This window comes from Hoplias malabaricus, chromosome 1 (genome assembly GCF_029633855.1).
Source record: "Hoplias malabaricus isolate fHopMal1 chromosome 1, fHopMal1.hap1, whole genome shotgun sequence".
NCBI classification, from domain to species: Eukaryota; Metazoa; Chordata; class Actinopteri; order Characiformes; family Erythrinidae; genus Hoplias; species Hoplias malabaricus.
The window spans coordinates 26,177,619-26,195,884 of NC_089800.1; positions in this window are offsets into that span (position 1 = coordinate 26,177,619).

Here is an 18,266-nt window from a genome sequence, read left to right on the forward strand (position 1 = left end):
TGTACAACATATTTTGCATCTGCTGTATGCAACAACGAAGGAGATTTCCATTAAATTAAGTTGCTATGTTTTGTGTATCTCTCAGATTGTGAAAGACCTTGTTTATTACTCAGGGTGCACTATTCTGGCTTTGTTTTGCCCTGGGTTGCATTGCTCCGGTCTGAGCTAGTGAGAATGTGACAGGCAGGGACAGGTGGTCTTGTGTGTGGAGGTCTAGAGAATGCAGAGGCACGTATGCCCTAATTTATAAGCCTTATTTCTGAGCACTGGCTTGATGTGGGGCACAGTTAAAATAGAGGGTCTTTGGGGGAAGGCGTGCTGGAGCATTGTTACTGTTACGTTGAAGTGAAATATTTGCCGTGGCATGATGTGGCCCACGGGAGCAGCTGGGAGATTGCTTTAGAGTTTGCTGGGATTCCATTTTGGGCTCAGGTTGCTCTCTCACATGACCCTGGGGCTACAAGGCCATGTGGCACAAATGTACATTATGGCATCCAGACACTTCTCACTTTCAGCCTCATGTCATTACGTCTGTACCTGTGTGGGCTGAGAAAGCTGAGGGTGACCGATGGAATGGATCACTTAGCAATACTTGTCAGATTCCTTCTTGTATCTGAGGTTAACCTTTAAATGGAGAACTTCTGCCCAAAATAGCATTTCTGCCTCGGGGGGATATTTGAGAGAATTCACGATTTTATAACATTTACATGATTTCATTTGATCTTTTCATCAAATATTGGCATTCCCTGTGGAGTCAACCAACCTTGGTAGTAATTTGCTAGTTACATCAAGCTGCAAATATATATATATATTTATATATAAGGATATATATATATATATCCTTCTACTTTGCTCCAGGGAATAGTTTGTTTGGAAACCAACATGGTGTCTGTGAGGGTGTGTTCTCCCTGTGTCTGTGTGGGTTTCCTCAGAGGGTTCCGGTTTCCTCCCACAGTCCAAAAACACACGTTGGTAAGATTGGCTTAGCAAATTATCCACAGGTGTGAGTGTGTGAGTGACTGGGTGTGGACCCACTGTGACATTGTTCCCGATGAAACAGTTACAGACAATGAATGGATGAATGGTATTATTGAATATTAGATATGTTTGTCCTATTATCACTAAAATACGGATAAAAGTGGATTTACAAGTCACTGCTTGCAGTTTTTTCTTGCAAATACTGTCCCAATTTTTTGGGACTGGGATTGTAATTAACCACGTGCTACAGATGCAGCAGATGGAACAATTGCAGGAGCATTTCTTTAATTGCACATAGCTGAAGAATCTATCCTGGGCTTGAAATGACCACTGTTATTTCCGAATGTAAAAAAATACAGATGACTGTATAACGGTTGCCATGATGGCTGTATATATAAGCTTTGTTCTTAACAGGTGGAAAGTTCTCCTATCTGGTCCTGCTCAAATGTGTTTGGACAGCAGATCATCAAAAGTAATTTGTTCCTCACTGTTTATTTTGGGAGCATATTTTACCATGTGTGGAAAAGTGAGGTTATCCATATTAACTGCATACTTCAGCTGGAAAGAAAGAGCTCTGGCCTCGGTCGATGTCACAATCAGTTACGTTCAGTGCACCAACGGGCCATGTGTTTTGAATTGAGCAGCAATGCTAATAGCAAAAATAATGATGACGCCACGAAAGAGCCGTAGAAGCACGTAGAGTTTGAGGAGCATGAGGGGTAAAATCCCCCCTCTCATGTTTTACTACTGAGCCACGGAGACGGCATGATGTCACCGTGCATCGCCGCCAGATGGCTTGTAGACTGTGTAGCATACTAATCTGCTCATTAATGTGATGCTCCACAGACATACAGCGTCGCTCCAGACCACAACCAGAGTTACTGAGTCACTGCAGGGTCGGTCATAACCCTTTTACAGCCACCTCTAAAATTTAAACATTATTTTATTTAATCTGTCATAAATGCTGTTACTTAAGTTCAGATGTTATGTAATCGATTCAGTTTAAACACGAAACATGCCCGGGCATATCCACTGTGGCCCTTCTCTTTTCCTAACCCTTTCTGGGTTGGTGTCCTGGAATTTGTTAATCATAGCAATGTTCAGAAAATAATGAACACAAGCATTTTCTAGACTACTTGTTGTTCTGGGGCACACTCGGAGTTTAAAGAGACACAGACTCTGCTCACCAATAAGTCATAAGGGATGTGTGTCTAGTAAAAGCTGGTTTAACACATAGTTTATCATATTACTTTGCCATAGAAGAACAAATGAATATTAAAGAAATTATATTAACTGCATTCATTTTATTTATGTGCATTTCCTGAACAAATTAAAAGAAAAACATTATCAGTTTCAGTTTTATTACACCAAAATACACACACACACACACACACACACACACACACACATATATATAAATATATATATATTTTTATATATAAAATATATACAATACAATGAAGTGTGATTATTTACCTCTCGCAGCTGCTAATTTAATACGACACTGTAGAGAAAAGATTGATTCAAAAAGGATAAAAATAAGCAAGCATTATGTTGAGTAGTGTTACCTACACTTACTATTATATCTTGTGGGCAGGGTCTATCAGACTGTATTATACAGTGGTTTATGATGTATGTTTGGTAGGTTATATGGTTATAAGTCACTATAATCAGAACCAAAGTAAACTGGCTCAGAACTAATTAAAAATAATCTCTGTCACAACGTAAATTTTATTATAAATTAGGTACATGTCCTAAAATGCAAATGGATTTATAGTAAAAATGAGTGGAAGTTTGGACCTGCTGGCGGAACATAACCAGGGGTCAATAATACTCGCAAGAAAGGCATTTTATGTCATTCAGTGTCTGTGAACTGTTTTTTTGGGTGTCCTTCATTCAGGAACCATTCCACTCTCTAGCACCCAGAATTGAACTTATTCACTGGTGTGCACTTGCAGAGACATTACTGCACACTCCGCAGATATCACCTCCAGTCACTTTAGATTTTTCCAGTGCTGCAAGCTTGTGTCTCTCTCGGCCTCAGTGGCATGTCTCCTGCACCCAGCAGTGGGACGGGGTCTGATAAACAGATGTCTCTCTGATCCCATAAAGGGGCATTAGCTTTGAGGCTGGTTAGCGCCAGACCCCTGGGAAGAGGTCGAGAACAAACAAGACCAGAGCACTTCTAGGATTCGCAGAAAATACAGGAGCGGCTGGGGCTGGTCTCCTCCGCCAGCTCCCCACCCCCTACTTCTGACGGCTTTCATGTTTCATCTCTACTTTCATACACACCGAGTGTATCCACGTCTAGACGAGGCACTTATCGATTGGCGAGACAGAGCTCCCACTTTGACTTAAATTAATAATCCATGCTTTTTTTGGGGGGGGAGTTACAGCTTAAGCTACCAGGGCCGAACAGAGAATTCTTCAGTTCTCATGTTTAAGGAAAGGAAACGGCCAGACACATATGGAAAAAAAGTTTAACTTCTTGACCCTCATCATGTTTTTTTTTCATTGTTTGTCTTTCCTAGGATATAAACAGAACTCTAGTCACCCCTTTTCTAAACCCCCCTACATGGACTGACTGTGGAGGGCTTGTTAAATGTGATAGCAATTCAGCAATTGTCCAAGGCCTGAGATTATTTTTGCAACTGTTTTGTAATAATTTGTATCTCCAGGCTTTGTTTTTTTTTTTGAGCTCATGTTTCTCATTTGTGATGATGAAAAGTGTTCAGATCACATTGATAATTGAATCAATTAATTTTACCTTTTACTTTTAAGTTTATTGTGTAGGTCAAACAGCAAACAAATATGGGTTCTTGTTTGATTTCTATCTATTATCAAATAATTGGTTGAATTTTGTTGCTTATCTTGAATGACAACCCCACACTGATGCCGTCAACCCCAGAACATTTTGTGGGGTGTGTCCAGGCAAGTGATTTTCAGAAGGGACTACAACAAAAACACACCCATAGGAAACAAAGTGACACATGCCTGCAAACCTGCAAGGATAAAGATATTTTAGCTTAGTGAATTTGACTACCATGAACCTCTTAGCTTTTCAATTCAGAAAATTTATATTGTCGTGGTGGGCAAAGCAGGTTTGAAAAAAAAAAACTCCACTACTGTGGAGTAAATAACTCATTAGAATAAAGCATCTGGCAAATATTTATTGGACCCAGGCTCAGATTCTCTGCTCAAAGGTACTGACTAATGCTTTATGCTTATAAATTAGCTTTTACAAAAATGAACTCAGAACTCAGATTACTACTGTTCAGACATGAGTGTGACTCAAAACAGCTGTCAGGATCATTGCATTAGAGCGGGACATTCTTGAGAAGGATCTACAAAGAACCCATTTTGGATCTTTAAAGAACTTTTCCGAAGCTTTGGAAGAATCATTTATAAAAATGTGGAATGTGGAAAGCAGCAATTCTAGAGCAATATATACAAGCCCTTTATAAGGCAATTGCCTTTTATTCCATGAGTCTATATGTGCCTAGAGACGCTGGACATTAACACAATCAATCAATGTGGCTAATGGTGGAGGTGGTGGATGTGCTTCATTCTCAGTTGCATTAACAATCAGCAGATCTCATTGTCATGATAAACGTCACCTTGTCAGACCTTCCTCTTCACAAAAGACTGATATGACTGAAGGACAGAGGCGGACTGCCCCAAAACTGTCGTCCAGAGGCCACAGGAGCTGGAGCCTGAGCCTGGACTGAAACGACAGCCTCTGTCCTGTCACTGGGAAGGGTCATTTCACCCTGACAAGCCACATCCACAGTCACCGAGTGCTAGAAAACAAAGGCAGACTGTGGGAGACTGGGAAGAACTCGTTTTCTGTTCAGGACATTCTGCACCCAATATATTAGCATTAACAAGCCTGACCACATTAAAGGCCTTTTTTTCCTTTAGCCATTTTACTGCCAGAGGATATTGGTTTCATCTTTTAAAGAAGCCCAGCTTTGCTTCCATTTCCGAAATAGCATTTTTTTGTTTTTTAATTTAAATGGGTGAAAAAACAGGACTGATTTCCCTTGAGCAAGGCACCCAACTGCAAACAACACTTACTTGAATTCAAAAATACAATAAAGTAAACAATACTTATTGAATATGCAAAACATTAAATCCACAATATCTACCCATTACTTATGCAATTATCATATTTTTGCAGTACTGGGAACTGATCTAAGGTGTTTGCTTTTGCTTTCCGTTCTTTCTATTTCCCATTCTGTAATTCTCTCACTGAGATGAATGTGTCTTAGAAAATGTGGGTTAAGTCTTTTGCACACACATTATGCTAGTGCAGTAAGAATTATATTGCCCATGGTGCTAATACAGATAACCTTGCACATTAATGAATGATGTCACCTTTGTGTTTTCATTGCTGTTGCAATTCTGCTCTCCTCAGTTAAATCATGGTGAATAATTCCATGGCGGAGTGGAGTAATCAGAGTAATTTCATCTCTGTCTGTATTATTGAACCTAGCACTTTTGGGTAATTTTGCTAATGGACTCTTTATTGAACAGATGATTCTCAAGGGAGCACTTAAACGCGAGCATGAATCACAAGTAACGCTCCCCAGACTGTATGTCCCTCAGAGGGTTCCCCCTTAGTGACCCCTTCGCTATCCCACTCTCCCATATGAGCATTCATCTCTTTCTCGTGAAGCTTCCCTTTGGGTCAATCTCAGTGCTGTACATACCATCCAGACTGTAAATCAGCCATTTCCAGCTTTCTGCGACGCTCCAGTGGCGGTTATGTAAGCTTTCCTGAATGTTAATATATTCCAGAGTAGCTTTGGAGCCAGTCTTTGGGCCCTCAACTCTGAAGCCTCCCAGCCCTGGCCAGCTGCTCTTCCAGAGCCTCTTTTTTTTCCTCTTCTTCTCTTTCCCATCCAGAGTGGCTAGCTTCAGTAACCAGTGAGGCCACCACAGAAAGGTGCCATGGCCACCTTAGTTTTGTGCCTTATGGAAAATACATGGCCACTGTAATGGTCCCAGTGGGTACAGCATAGTGGTTAATACTGGTACCCTTCAGAGTGTTGAGCTGGGTCTCACTGGGTAAGTATCCCAACATTACTTTATACCTCTATATCATCTCGGGATAAAACAAACTCTCAAATCATGTAAATGTAGTGCCCAAAAGCCGTAGGCATTTGTTGTCGGGCTTAGTTTCTTTGCAAATCATTGGCTTTGCTCTCTGGGTCCCCCACCCTTGTTCCTTCATCATATAAATTGGTGCCAGCAAGCGTAGGAGTCAGCTGACATGATGAACCTGGGAAGTAGGCGGAGCATTAGTGTGAAAAGAGTCTATGGTTGACATCACATGTCTCAGAAAAAGCACATGCTTGTCCTCACCTTCTCAGTATTGGTGACATCGTATGTGATGTGGTGGATCTGGAGATATTTCATGAAAATTTGTGTTTAAAATATTTTTTAAAATATTGTGTTTTAAAAATAGTGTTCTCCCCGTGACGGTGTGGGTTCCTCCAGGTGCTCCGGTTTCCTCCCACAGTCCCAAAACACACGTTGGTAGGTGGATTGGTGACTCAGAAAGCGTCCATAGGTATATGAGTGTATGAGTGTATGAGTGAATGTGTCACCCTGCGATGGACTGGCACCACCTCTAGGGTGTGTTCCTGCCTTGCGCCCAGTGATTCCAGGTAGGCTCTGGATAAACGGTTACAGACAATGAATGAATTGTAAGAAAAGAGTCATTAGATGTTTATTCGTAGGCAATTGTTGGGCAAGTCCTTTTTGATTTTTTACGTGCATGCTCTTTCCATTCTATAAAAATCCAGTCAAAACGGTTCCAAACATTGTAACATAAAGTTGCACTGAAAGTTAAGAACATGTTTTCCTCTTTTTGAGAATTTTGCCACTTCAATTTTTGTTAGTGTTAGTGATGATACATTCTGAGAAAAATTATTTATATACTTAGCTTCAGAGTGAAACAGTGTGTTGTGTTTCTCTCTGAGGCTGAGGTAACCTCCATGTTATTATGTGATCATTTTCAGGCTCCCCTCATGCAGACCTGCCCAGATCAGTGACATCATGTGTTAAATTTATAGGCGAGCGGTCATGTGGCGAGGCTATAAAGAGAGCCGCTGGCATCACCACCGCATGAAAGATTCCACATGTGGAGAGATGGAAAATGACTTGTGGCTTCCTGTGGCTTTGAGCAGGCCTCCCCTGCTGCCACTGGACTTTTGAAATTCTGAAACGTCTCTAAATTTATTTTGATTCTGACTCACAGCCCACAGGAGTAATTAGGGGATACCTGCTGATTGTTCAGAGTTTGTATTCTTATAAGTAATGTCTGTGAAACTCTGATCTGAAAAGCATGTCAGTATGAAATGTGTGGTGATGTAATCATCGCCATACCTTCATTATGGGTTATGTTTTATGACTGGACTCCTGAACAATCCTAATGACAAAACATACGTTAATACAATAAACTAATATTTTAAATCTCAATTTGGAGTCAGTATAGATCAGTATAGATCTTTCCTGTCAGACCAAAACCTGAGAATGCCAGTTGCCATTTACCTGAAACTTTCCACATAAACAGACCAGTGGAAATGCTCCTAATCATAAATAACAATTCTACTGACTTTAATTCAAAGTAGAATTTAGTTTGCTGTAAAATTTCTATTTTAGAAATGCCTAGATTGTTTCTGACAGTGATGATATATTGCTTTGTGTTTTTGATCCTCAGTCTACCACAAAAATGTGGACACCCCTGCTCTGGACTCACTTTGGATTGAGGGGAGAAAAACAACCCCAAGTGACCTGCAGTGAGTCTCTGGCTGAAAGGAATCCCAGACTTTATTTCTAAATCTCCTCTGTTACTCGCTGAACTCATGCTTGTGTGATTTCCTCAGGAGGAGCAGTGGCTCAAAGGGCCTGAGTGGGCCATAATTTGAATCAGACTCTATTGTAAACGGCTTGTCACTTCCCCAGTCCCCACCAATTACACGCAACACTCTGTAAATCTCAGGAGGTATTAGTGCCCCAGGACAATCAGACTGGAGGGGGTTTTCTGGAGGCTGTCTTTGTGTTTTGGAAGTTGAGTGGAAGTGAAGGAAGTGCAGTATGCCTGTCAGTGGGCAAGCTGATCACAAGACCACTGCAACTAGAGTGTGTTCTCTTGTGTGTGTGTGTGTTTGTGAGTTTGTGTTTGTACATTTTAAGGACCTGGACCTAAATGACCTGTCATTTAAGGCAAGCGGAGAAAAACAGGGACAACCAGAACCACCAATATTCTCTAGACGGTATAATATAAATTTTATTTACTGCAATTAAACATAAGGCTAGATTTTCATTTATTTTGGTCAGTGACATTTATAGTACATACTTTTCAAATACTATAATATACTGTGCATTAATTAGAGACCACACTTGCTTTTACTGCTTTCCAGTAAAAATGGCTATTAAATACAGTTATATTACAGTATTATCTGTACAATTACAGTAATAAGTATGTGATTTATTGTCCCCCAAGTAGATATAAGAGATATAACAGTATTTGCTTTTATGAGGAACAAGAAATCAGACTGTTCTAAAATGGAGTTAATGCCTAAAAACAAGACCTGGTGAAACCTCAACACTGCCCCTGGCATATAGATGTGTGTGTGTGTGTGTGTGTGTGTGTTTCAGAGAGTATGTGTATGTGCATGTTTATGTGATTCAGCCACATACATTTGCATCATTTCCTCTGTTTATTTCTCTATATATGACTCAGTCATGCTTTCTCTCAATCCAGTGGAAACATTCAATTTGACTTTTCAAATTCCTGGGCTCAAAACACACACACACACACACACACACACACACAAACATATTCTCTCTCTCTCTCTCTCTTACACTCTCTGTAACAGATGAGTGTATAGAACAAGCCAGTGTCAGTTTCTGCAGTATACCCCTCATAATAAATGAATTCAGCTAAATTTATGGGCACATATTATCAGCACCGAAGCACAGTTGTGCACACAATGCTTATATAATCACCACAGTCATGACCTGAAGTGGTAAAATCTGGAGTAGCTACAGATGAGCTAATGCTGACCATCACCCCGAAACGTGTTGAACAAACCAGAATGTTTCATACTTTAGATTCTTCAAAGTAGCCACCGTTTGCTTTGATGACAGCTTTGCACACTCTCTGCGTTCTCTCAGTCAGCTTCATGAGGTCGTCACCTGGAACTGTTATCAGTGAACAGCCGTGGCCTCGTTGAGAGTTAAACTGTAGAACCGCTCCCTTCTTAATGTGTCTGAGACCATAACTTGGGTTGTGCAGAGGTAGGGGCCGGTACACAGCTCTATACAGTGAACAGCCCTATTCCAGCAGTGACTATTGAGAAGATGTGTCCAAACTTTTGAGTCATACCCACATGAAAAAGTTTTGAAGCTAGCACAACATCTAGTTATGTTTTATCAGGTACTGTTTAACCGTTCAATATTTACCAAGCCCTTTAAGGGTTTAGCAGACATGATGTTTTTATGTTCCACTAACAGACACATCTAGTGATTCTGTGCCATTGGTGGGACATTATAGGACAGGAGGGTCATGACAACACCTTAACGACAGATCAGCAGAAGAATGCTGCCCCCAAGCCCCTGGTATTCTGAGAGAGGGGCATTTTTCATGTTGTTGACTGTACACAACAATGGGGGCACCATTCAGTCTTGCAGCTGGAGACTTTTAAGTGGCATTTCTGCAGCCACCTGGGCTTCTCCTGAGGCTGGGCATTAGTGGAGGGCATAAAGGAGCGCTGGGTACCAGGCCAGCCGAGCGCCGCGCCTTTTCTTGTGGTTGAGCGCTGATTAAACAATTTGGCGTGGCCATAATAGAGGTGATGGAGGAGAGGGAGAAGGGCCAGACTTCCTGCCCCGCTCTCTCCGGCTTCTCTGGCTGCCGTACGGCCCATCTCAGCTGGATCACCTTCTGTTTTGTTTTATGATAATACGGCCCAATTAAAGTGCTGCATTGTGCTCGACGGCCCGCTGGTGCCCAGCCGAGAATGGAGAGGGAGAACAAAAGCTGGCAGACGGGTCACTTGGTCGGTCAGGGAACTTGGCACAGGAGGTGTTTTCTTTTCGCTCCGGCTAATTTGGGAGGAAGGTGACACGACTGTGAACTGGACACACTGTATGTGGATGATCTTCAAAAGAAACTGTGGCAACCACAGTTCAGTATTGGAGATAAAGGTTCAGTAGTTTTGGTGTAAAACAGAGAAATAGTTATAATAATTTATGTGTTTTTATCTATAATAGAGTTCATAGAGATGCTAATTAATCTACATCAGTTTTGGATCATTTTAATTAACAATGAAATTAATGCTCGATAAAGGTAAATATTTTTTTGGCCAAAATGAATAAACATAAATTCTCTGTTTTTTTTTTGTTTTTTTTGTGTGTGTATTGCTATGGTATAATTATTGTCTAGAATTCCACTACTGTGTATATAGTCTACAGAATTACACCCAGAAAAAAATCCCTTTCTGAGAAAAGAAAACTTAAACTTGAATTAGCTGGAACTTGAAATGAAAAAAATAAAGAGTGGTCTTTAAATTCTATCAAAAACAATAGACTCAACTTTGTGAACATTTTATGTTGCACTGAATTTCCTCAAAAGCCCAACTGAATCAAATCTTTGTGAGTTCAGAAATTTACAGCCGTGCCTTTCAGATAAACGTGATATAAACACATTTCCACTTTTGTGGAAGTCTTTAACTTTGAAACTGTTTGTTTCAGTTTGTTTCAGATAAATTCGGTGGCTCTGTTAGGACAGAACTGGAGGTGACGGCCACACACAGGTTCACTGTTCCCAGTGTTGGCAAACTTTCACAGCAGTTCAGCTTTGTGGAGCTAAACACTGTGTGTCAGAGATGACAGGAATAATCCCAGTTATTATGGAGTGAATTTCGTGTCAAAAGTTCTACAAAACCAAGAATAAATCTGCAAGCAAAACACTTTGAACCAAGAGCAGAAAATGCTCTGGTGCTTTGTTGTAAATGCAAAACAGAAAAAAATTAGTTTTTTAAAAGATGCTTGGTTACTTTATTACTATTTGCATTTATTTGATACTTATTTTACTTTGCATTTCTTTTTCTTCAGTAACGTCTTTTGCTTCTGGAATCACTTTTTGCTTCTGCTTCATGTGTTTGCTTCTGTCTTTTGGAAAACCTTTCATGGGTGGGAGGGTCTTAGAAGAAGGCGTTCACATTGAATCTCCATTGGTCACTGATTTGGGACTGACAGGTCCTTTGGAGCCTCCTCTGAGACCTAGCCACGCCCACTTTGTCAGCACTACTTGCCATTCCTAAGGAAAAAGATTAAAGGAATTTTTTTGAAAACTTACATTCATGTACTTCCCCCATACTCCATTATATAAAGCAAAATAGAAATGTGCTGTTCTTGTCAGCAAACACACTGTGCATCTGCATTTAAATGAACTGTGGCACACACACATGGCTAAATGCAAATAATATTTCATTCATTCATTATCTGTAAGCGCTTATCCAGTTCAGGGTTGCGGTGGGTCCAGAGCCTACCTGGAATCATTGGGTGCAAGGCAGGAATACACCCCAGAGGCGGCACAAGGTCTTGATACTTTTGCGTCGCCAATCCACCTACCAGCATTTTTTTTTTTTTTTGGACCGTGGGAGGAAACCGGAGCACCCGGAGGAAACCCACGCAGACACAGAGAGAACACACCAAACTCCTCACAGACAGTCACCCGGAGGAAACCCACACAGACACAGGGAGAACATACCACACTCCTCACAGACAGTCACCCGGAGGAAACCCACGCAGACACAGGGAGAACACACCACACTCCTCACAGACAGTCACCCGGAGGAAACCGACGCAGACACAGGGAGAACACACCACACTCCTCACAGACAGTCACCCGGAGGGAACCCACACAGACACAGGGAGAACACACAACACTCCTCACAGACAGTCACCCGGAGGGAACCCATGCAGACACAGGGAGAACACACCACACTCCTCACAGACAGTCACCCGGAGCGGGACTCGAATCCACAACTTCCAGGTCCCTGGAGCTGTGTGACAGTGACACCTACCTGCTGCACCACCGTGCCGCCTCAAGTTATATTTCATATTAATGTATATATTTGCCTACATTTTTATATAAATGTAACCTAAGTGTGAGAATATATGTAAAGGTATTGCTTTGTGTCCAATCACAAAAACATGGAATATGATGGATGTACTGTATTTTTCGCAGTGAACAGAAACTACAACAACATCTTAAGTTCATTCATTCATTATCTGTAACCCTTATCCAGTTCAGGGTCGCAGTGGGTCCAGAGCCTACCTGGAATCATTGGGTGCAAGGCAGGAATACACCCTGGAGGGGGCGCCAGTCCTTCATAGGGCAACACACTCACTTTTGAGTCGCCAATCCACCTACCAACGTGTGTTTTTGGACTGTGGGAGGAAACCGGAGCACCTGGAGGAAACCCACACGGACAATCTTAAATTTAAATATTTAAAATTCCATTTTATTACAGACCCTTTAATGGCTCTTCGTTCCAGTTCAGATTCATTGCTCGTGTGAAAACTGGTCACCGAATACTATTATGCTCTAAAACTAGTAGTGGAATGATGTATATACTTGAAGCATGGCTGTTGGTTTTGGGAGGAGATATTGTACATGAAATGCACCCCAGTGTTCATGTAGATTAGTTTATTTTTACTAGCACACTGTTAGTGTTCATCTTTATCAAATCCCAGCCTATCTGAGTGTGTGAATTGTGGAGGAGGGTTGGTTTGATATGTGTGTGTGTATGTGTGATATAATCTGCTCTGCTCTAATAGAAGCCAGGTGCTGTGTGGAGACCATAAATGTTTTCCCATGGATTTCTGTGGTTGGCTGAGTCTTAATAGATTCTGACTTGACAGCATTACATGCTTTGTCATACAGTGAAACAAAAGCGTACACATCCCCGTCCTCTGGCCTCTCCTCGGAAACCGCCGCTCTTTTCATGCTGTAGTTTACATGAGCACTCCATGGACCTGGATCGTGCTCATTCAAGGGAAAACCACAAGTGACTTACAAATGTTGCTCATAATTGTAACATCATGCTGCTGTTTCATTATGGGTTACCTTCATTCACATACCCTGTTGGTCTATTCATTCATTCATCAACAGCTCAGTCAGTGACACTCATTTAATTGATCTGCTCATGACTGGCTGTACACTAACAAAAATCTTACTAAAGCTAATGAGAAACTGTACCTGTTTTTATCCAGATATTTACATGTTTATATGCATTATAAATCTCATTTAATCATTCCTTTGTCCATCTGCTCATTCATTCATTCATCTTCTGTAACACCTTCATTCTGATCAGAAATGTGGTGGGTCCAGGGCCTGTCCCCAGGTATAACAAACTCACCCACACACACCTGTGGACAATCTCACACAGTCACCCATTGACTAAGACACTCATACTGAGGGCAATTTCAAAGAGACAATCCGCCCACCAACATGTGTTTTTGAATTGTGAAAAGAAACCAGAGAAGTCAGAGAACCATGACCTGAGGCCTGGATTGAACCCAGGACCCTGAGTCTTGGAGCTGGGTGACATTGTTGTTTTGAGATGGACTGGAGCCCTGTCCAGGGTGAGGCAATGATTCTAGGCAGGCTCTGGATGCACAGTGTTCCTGATCAAGATGAAGAGGTAACCAAAGGTGAATTTAATAACCTCTGGTGTGATAGGTATCATCATTTTTAAAGTAATTCACTTGTCAGAAATTAAAGATGTATTTTTGTTTTGAGTTTGCTCTTAAGTAATTCAATTAAAACCCTCAAACACACCTGCTGATTTAATGGCACCACTCAAATGGCTGTGTTTTTTGAGGCTTGCTCAACCTAGCAACAGTTGCTATGAAGGAATTAATGTGTGTGTTGATTAGAGGCAAGCCATTTCTATTCTCCTTTATGTAAATATTTAGAAGAACTGTAGCAGTCTTCTTACATCCAAAAGAAACAGTTAACCTCTTCATTTTCAGCTGGCTGCTGACCCAAATGAAACCTTGCTCGGTACCCACACTGAAGAACTATTGCTTTAAGACATATTCCTCCCCCGTTCAATCCCCTAATCTAAACCCAGATATATACCACATGTGTGGCTTTTCCGGAAAGCTGGAGACATGGCTTGGGAATATTCGCTCAGGAAATTTATAGTGCATGCCTCAGACAGGCCAGTGCGAGACTTGGAAGGTTCCATGCCTTGAATTCATTAAGATGGGAGCGTAATCCCCCTGGAGGATTCATGGGGCCTGTCCTGGGACCTCCTGTCCAAAGACCGCCAATCAGAATTCGGAGGAATCAAGCCCTCAACATCTGGGCTTTTTCTTGTCACAGCTCATTGGTCAGTCTGATGTGGGGGACTCAGGCACACAAACAAGGAGTAAAGGAGTTCTTTCTGCTGTTTTTATGTAGGCCAAGAATTTTTAGCACCTCAGCCAGTCGCCAACATCTTTAGACTTACTGAACAAGGTTGAAGGGTGTTGAAGGGATGTCTTCAGTGTAGGGACTTTAGGACCTGGTCTTTACATTTGGTAAAAAGCTGACTTTAAGGTGTAAAGGCAAAAATGCAGCCGGCCAGAGAGAATCAAGTGTTTTTAAAATCTCCAGGCTACAGTAGTGATCACATATATTTTACAACTCTTTTTTTTTTTTTCAACAATGACAGGCTGTAAAATTACTGCATGGTCTTTTGAGGAGATATAAATGTTCCTTGGATTTGTGGCTGATGAAAGAATCCAGCAAGATCTGGATGGTGCCACAGAGAATGAACAACTACACCAATCTCTCTGAACTGATACATGGCCAAGCTGTGTTCAATCCAAAAAAAAAAAAAAAGAACAACAACCCGAGAATACACGATGAGTAAACAATGCTTAACATTTCTGCTGTAGAAGTTGTGGTTTCCAACGCCCGTCTTGCCTGTTAGTTTTGCAATGTCACCCGCTACATTTTAAGGGGAGGGGCTGTGGTAGTGGAAAACAAAATAGTTACCTAGGACCAAAGAGTTGAGTGTAGTCAAGTAGTGTAGGTACATGGCAATTGAAAAGCAGCATTTGGTAAAGCTAACAGACAAAACTAGCAATAATTTATCATACTCTGTAAGTTTCTAAGTGAGTGTGAAGTTGTCTAGCACTGGTGCTTTACCAGTGATTACATGGGAAATGATCTTGTATAACCCTAGCTATGTCTGTACTCTAACAAACTAGGTTTATAGCAAAATAGGGTGCTTTAGAGGGGCATTTTCTTACAAACCCTGACATGTTTCCAGGTGAGCCACATTGTTAGATGATCAAATGAGCTCAGTGGTTTTCTTAATGGCAGGAGGAAGAGGCAACACACAATATTTCTGTCTAAAACTATCAAGCACAAAATGGTATAGTCTGCAAATTCTGACTAAAATGTAATTGCAATATAGCATTAATGCACATGTGAAGAAGACCACAAGGTGTTAATCTTCCATTCATTCATATGTTTATATAATTTGGGTCCTTTTTATAGGTCTATATAATGTTGGACATGAAAATGGGGGTTAAGAATAGTTATACGGCAGTTGTCACTGCAGCTGAAAGGAGTAATTGAGCAAAAACCCAATCTGTGAACTCACTTATCCTTTTATAAACTAAGACATCTAAAAGGAAGTTCTAGGGGGGGGAAATAAAACCTTGTTGGTGCCTGTAACAGCATCATTCGGTTCAAAGAGTTTGTCTTTGTTTGGAGAAAGGATAAGTGCTTGATTGGGACTTGCCAAAACAAGCAACCCCAGCAGGTCAGTGTGGAGAGCCATTCACATGCTGATGGTCACTTCCTGTCCCTGCATCAACTATTGCTTCCTCTGCGTCTGTGCTAGAGGCCAGAGTCAGAGTCTAGCCATAATAATCTTCTCGATAACACCAGTCTTCAGTCTGTGAGCAGTGGGTTACAGAACGTCATGGCGTCGAGAAGGATGGCCCTAGTGACTTGTGACTGTGTTGTCATAGTAATGATGGAAAATCTTGTCTGATTCCCCTGGGATGTTTTTGAATTTGTACAAAAGCCACATGTTTTATTGTACAGGACCAGAACAATGGGACAATAGGAATCAGTAAATAACCCTTTCTAATTGCGTCCAGTTGTATCAAGTCCACTAGATTGTGCCATCATCTGAATGCACAACAGACAGAGGAACATTAGCGTATGTTTAGTGGCACTGAGCCCCTGAAAATAAAAAAGTATGAAGTTCACTCATCTCTCTGGTGGAAAGCAAATATAACAGCTCTGTGTAGCTAAAAACAATGCTAGCATTTTTCACTATGACTTAGGTTTTTAAGTCGTAACTAATCCAAATCTAAGGTCTAAAATTCAGACATTCTTCCATTACTTTGTTACTTATGGTAACTGTTGTGTTGTTTTTAAATAACAATCAGCATTTCAACAAATGAATCAACAATTCAGCATTATTATTTTTTTTAATGAAATAAAATTAAACATTACTACACTGTGTTCACAATCGCTAACATCAAAATCACCATCTTTAAATCGTCTAAATCAAAACTCACACATACTTTTGGATGTAATATTATACTGAAGAACACGACAAACTGATGCAGATGCTTTTCCATTTCTCCTTGATGGAACTAATAACCTTGCCATTTTCAAACTACTCCATTTTTTAGTTGAATAATAATAACAATTTAAACAAAACAATTTCTTTTTTAATACTATGCAAAAGTGACCACAAAATGACAAAAGATTTTGAATTACAACTTATATACAGTTTAACACTTACTTGTACACCTAATAAATGTATTGATTCCTATGTTTCTACTGCTATATTTTATACATTTAGCACATCTTACACATTCCATGTTTTTAACACACCACCTTCAAGCGTTAATAACTGTTAAATGAGAATAGTTCCTGCCTAAAGCTCTTTTCAAGCTTGCCCAAGCTTCTGTTTGTGAGTGGTGCATGGATAGGCCAGTTAGCTGGATTAGTTATTGTGTTAAACCAAGAAAAAAACATCATTCAGGGTGAGGATTCCAGGACTACAGCTTGGAAACACTTCTCTAATAGAAATGTGCAGGTTTTAAGACCACTCTAATGGTCCTGCATGGCTGGAGTAAAGCCGCTGACAGGGCGGTGATCAAGAATCTTAAGCTCACAGTTAGACGGTGGAGGGCTGATAGAATGAGACAGGTTGTCTGGGTGGACAGGGCCTGAGCTTGCATGACTGAGTGTCCAGCACTCTGTCTACACACTGAGTGAGTAGAGCTGAAAATAGAAATCTGGAAATGAAATCTCTGCAGAGGGAGCTCCCTTCTGTCAGATCCAGATTCTATCAGACCTCCCATTAAAGGTCTGGGGACACCTTGCATTTAATATAATTAAATTTAATTTAAAAAATAGGCATTCATTACAGTTTTCTGAAATTCATTGCGATCGATCACCTTGTCCCTTCTTAGGTGCAGGGGGTATTATTGGATCAAGTTATGGGCAGATTTGGTGTGTTTACTTGTTCATTTTACAAGCCCTACTTTTAAGACATGAGTATGTGTCTCAAAATATCATCGCTCAGAGCCGACCAGCGTCCAGCAACATTGCACTAATAAATCACAAAAGCCCTGATTGTTAGTCACTGATCTAGAGGATGATAATTACATACACAGATCAGCCGAAACATTAAAATAAACTTCACTTTGTAGTTCTACAGACTGTCGTCCATCTGTTGCTCTGGATATTCCCATCTGTTAGCTCCCTTTCATCCTGGTTTTCAATGGTCAAGACCCCCACAGCCCCACCACAGAGCAGGTATGATTTCGGTGGTGGATCATTCTCAGTGCTGCAGTGACACAGTTGTGTTTCTGTTGTGTTAGAGTGAGTTGTGCTGATCTGAGTGGATCAGACACAGTAGTGTTGTTAGTGCTTTTAAATCTCAGTGTCACTGCGGGACTCAGAATAGTCCACAGACTAAACATATCCACCCAACAGCGTCCTGTGGGTGACTGTCTGAGACGACTGCTGCGGGACTAGAGGCCGACCAAAACAAACTGTGCAGCAACGGAAGAGTTACAGTCTCTGATTTTGAAATCTACAAGGTTGACCAACAAGAATTGTGTGTCTAATAGAGTGAACAGTGAATGGGCAGTGTTTAAACCCTTTTGTTCACCGTGTCTGATCCATGCAAAGTGTATCTGCTCTTTTGTGGTTCTCTGAGGGTCCTGTCCATTGGAGA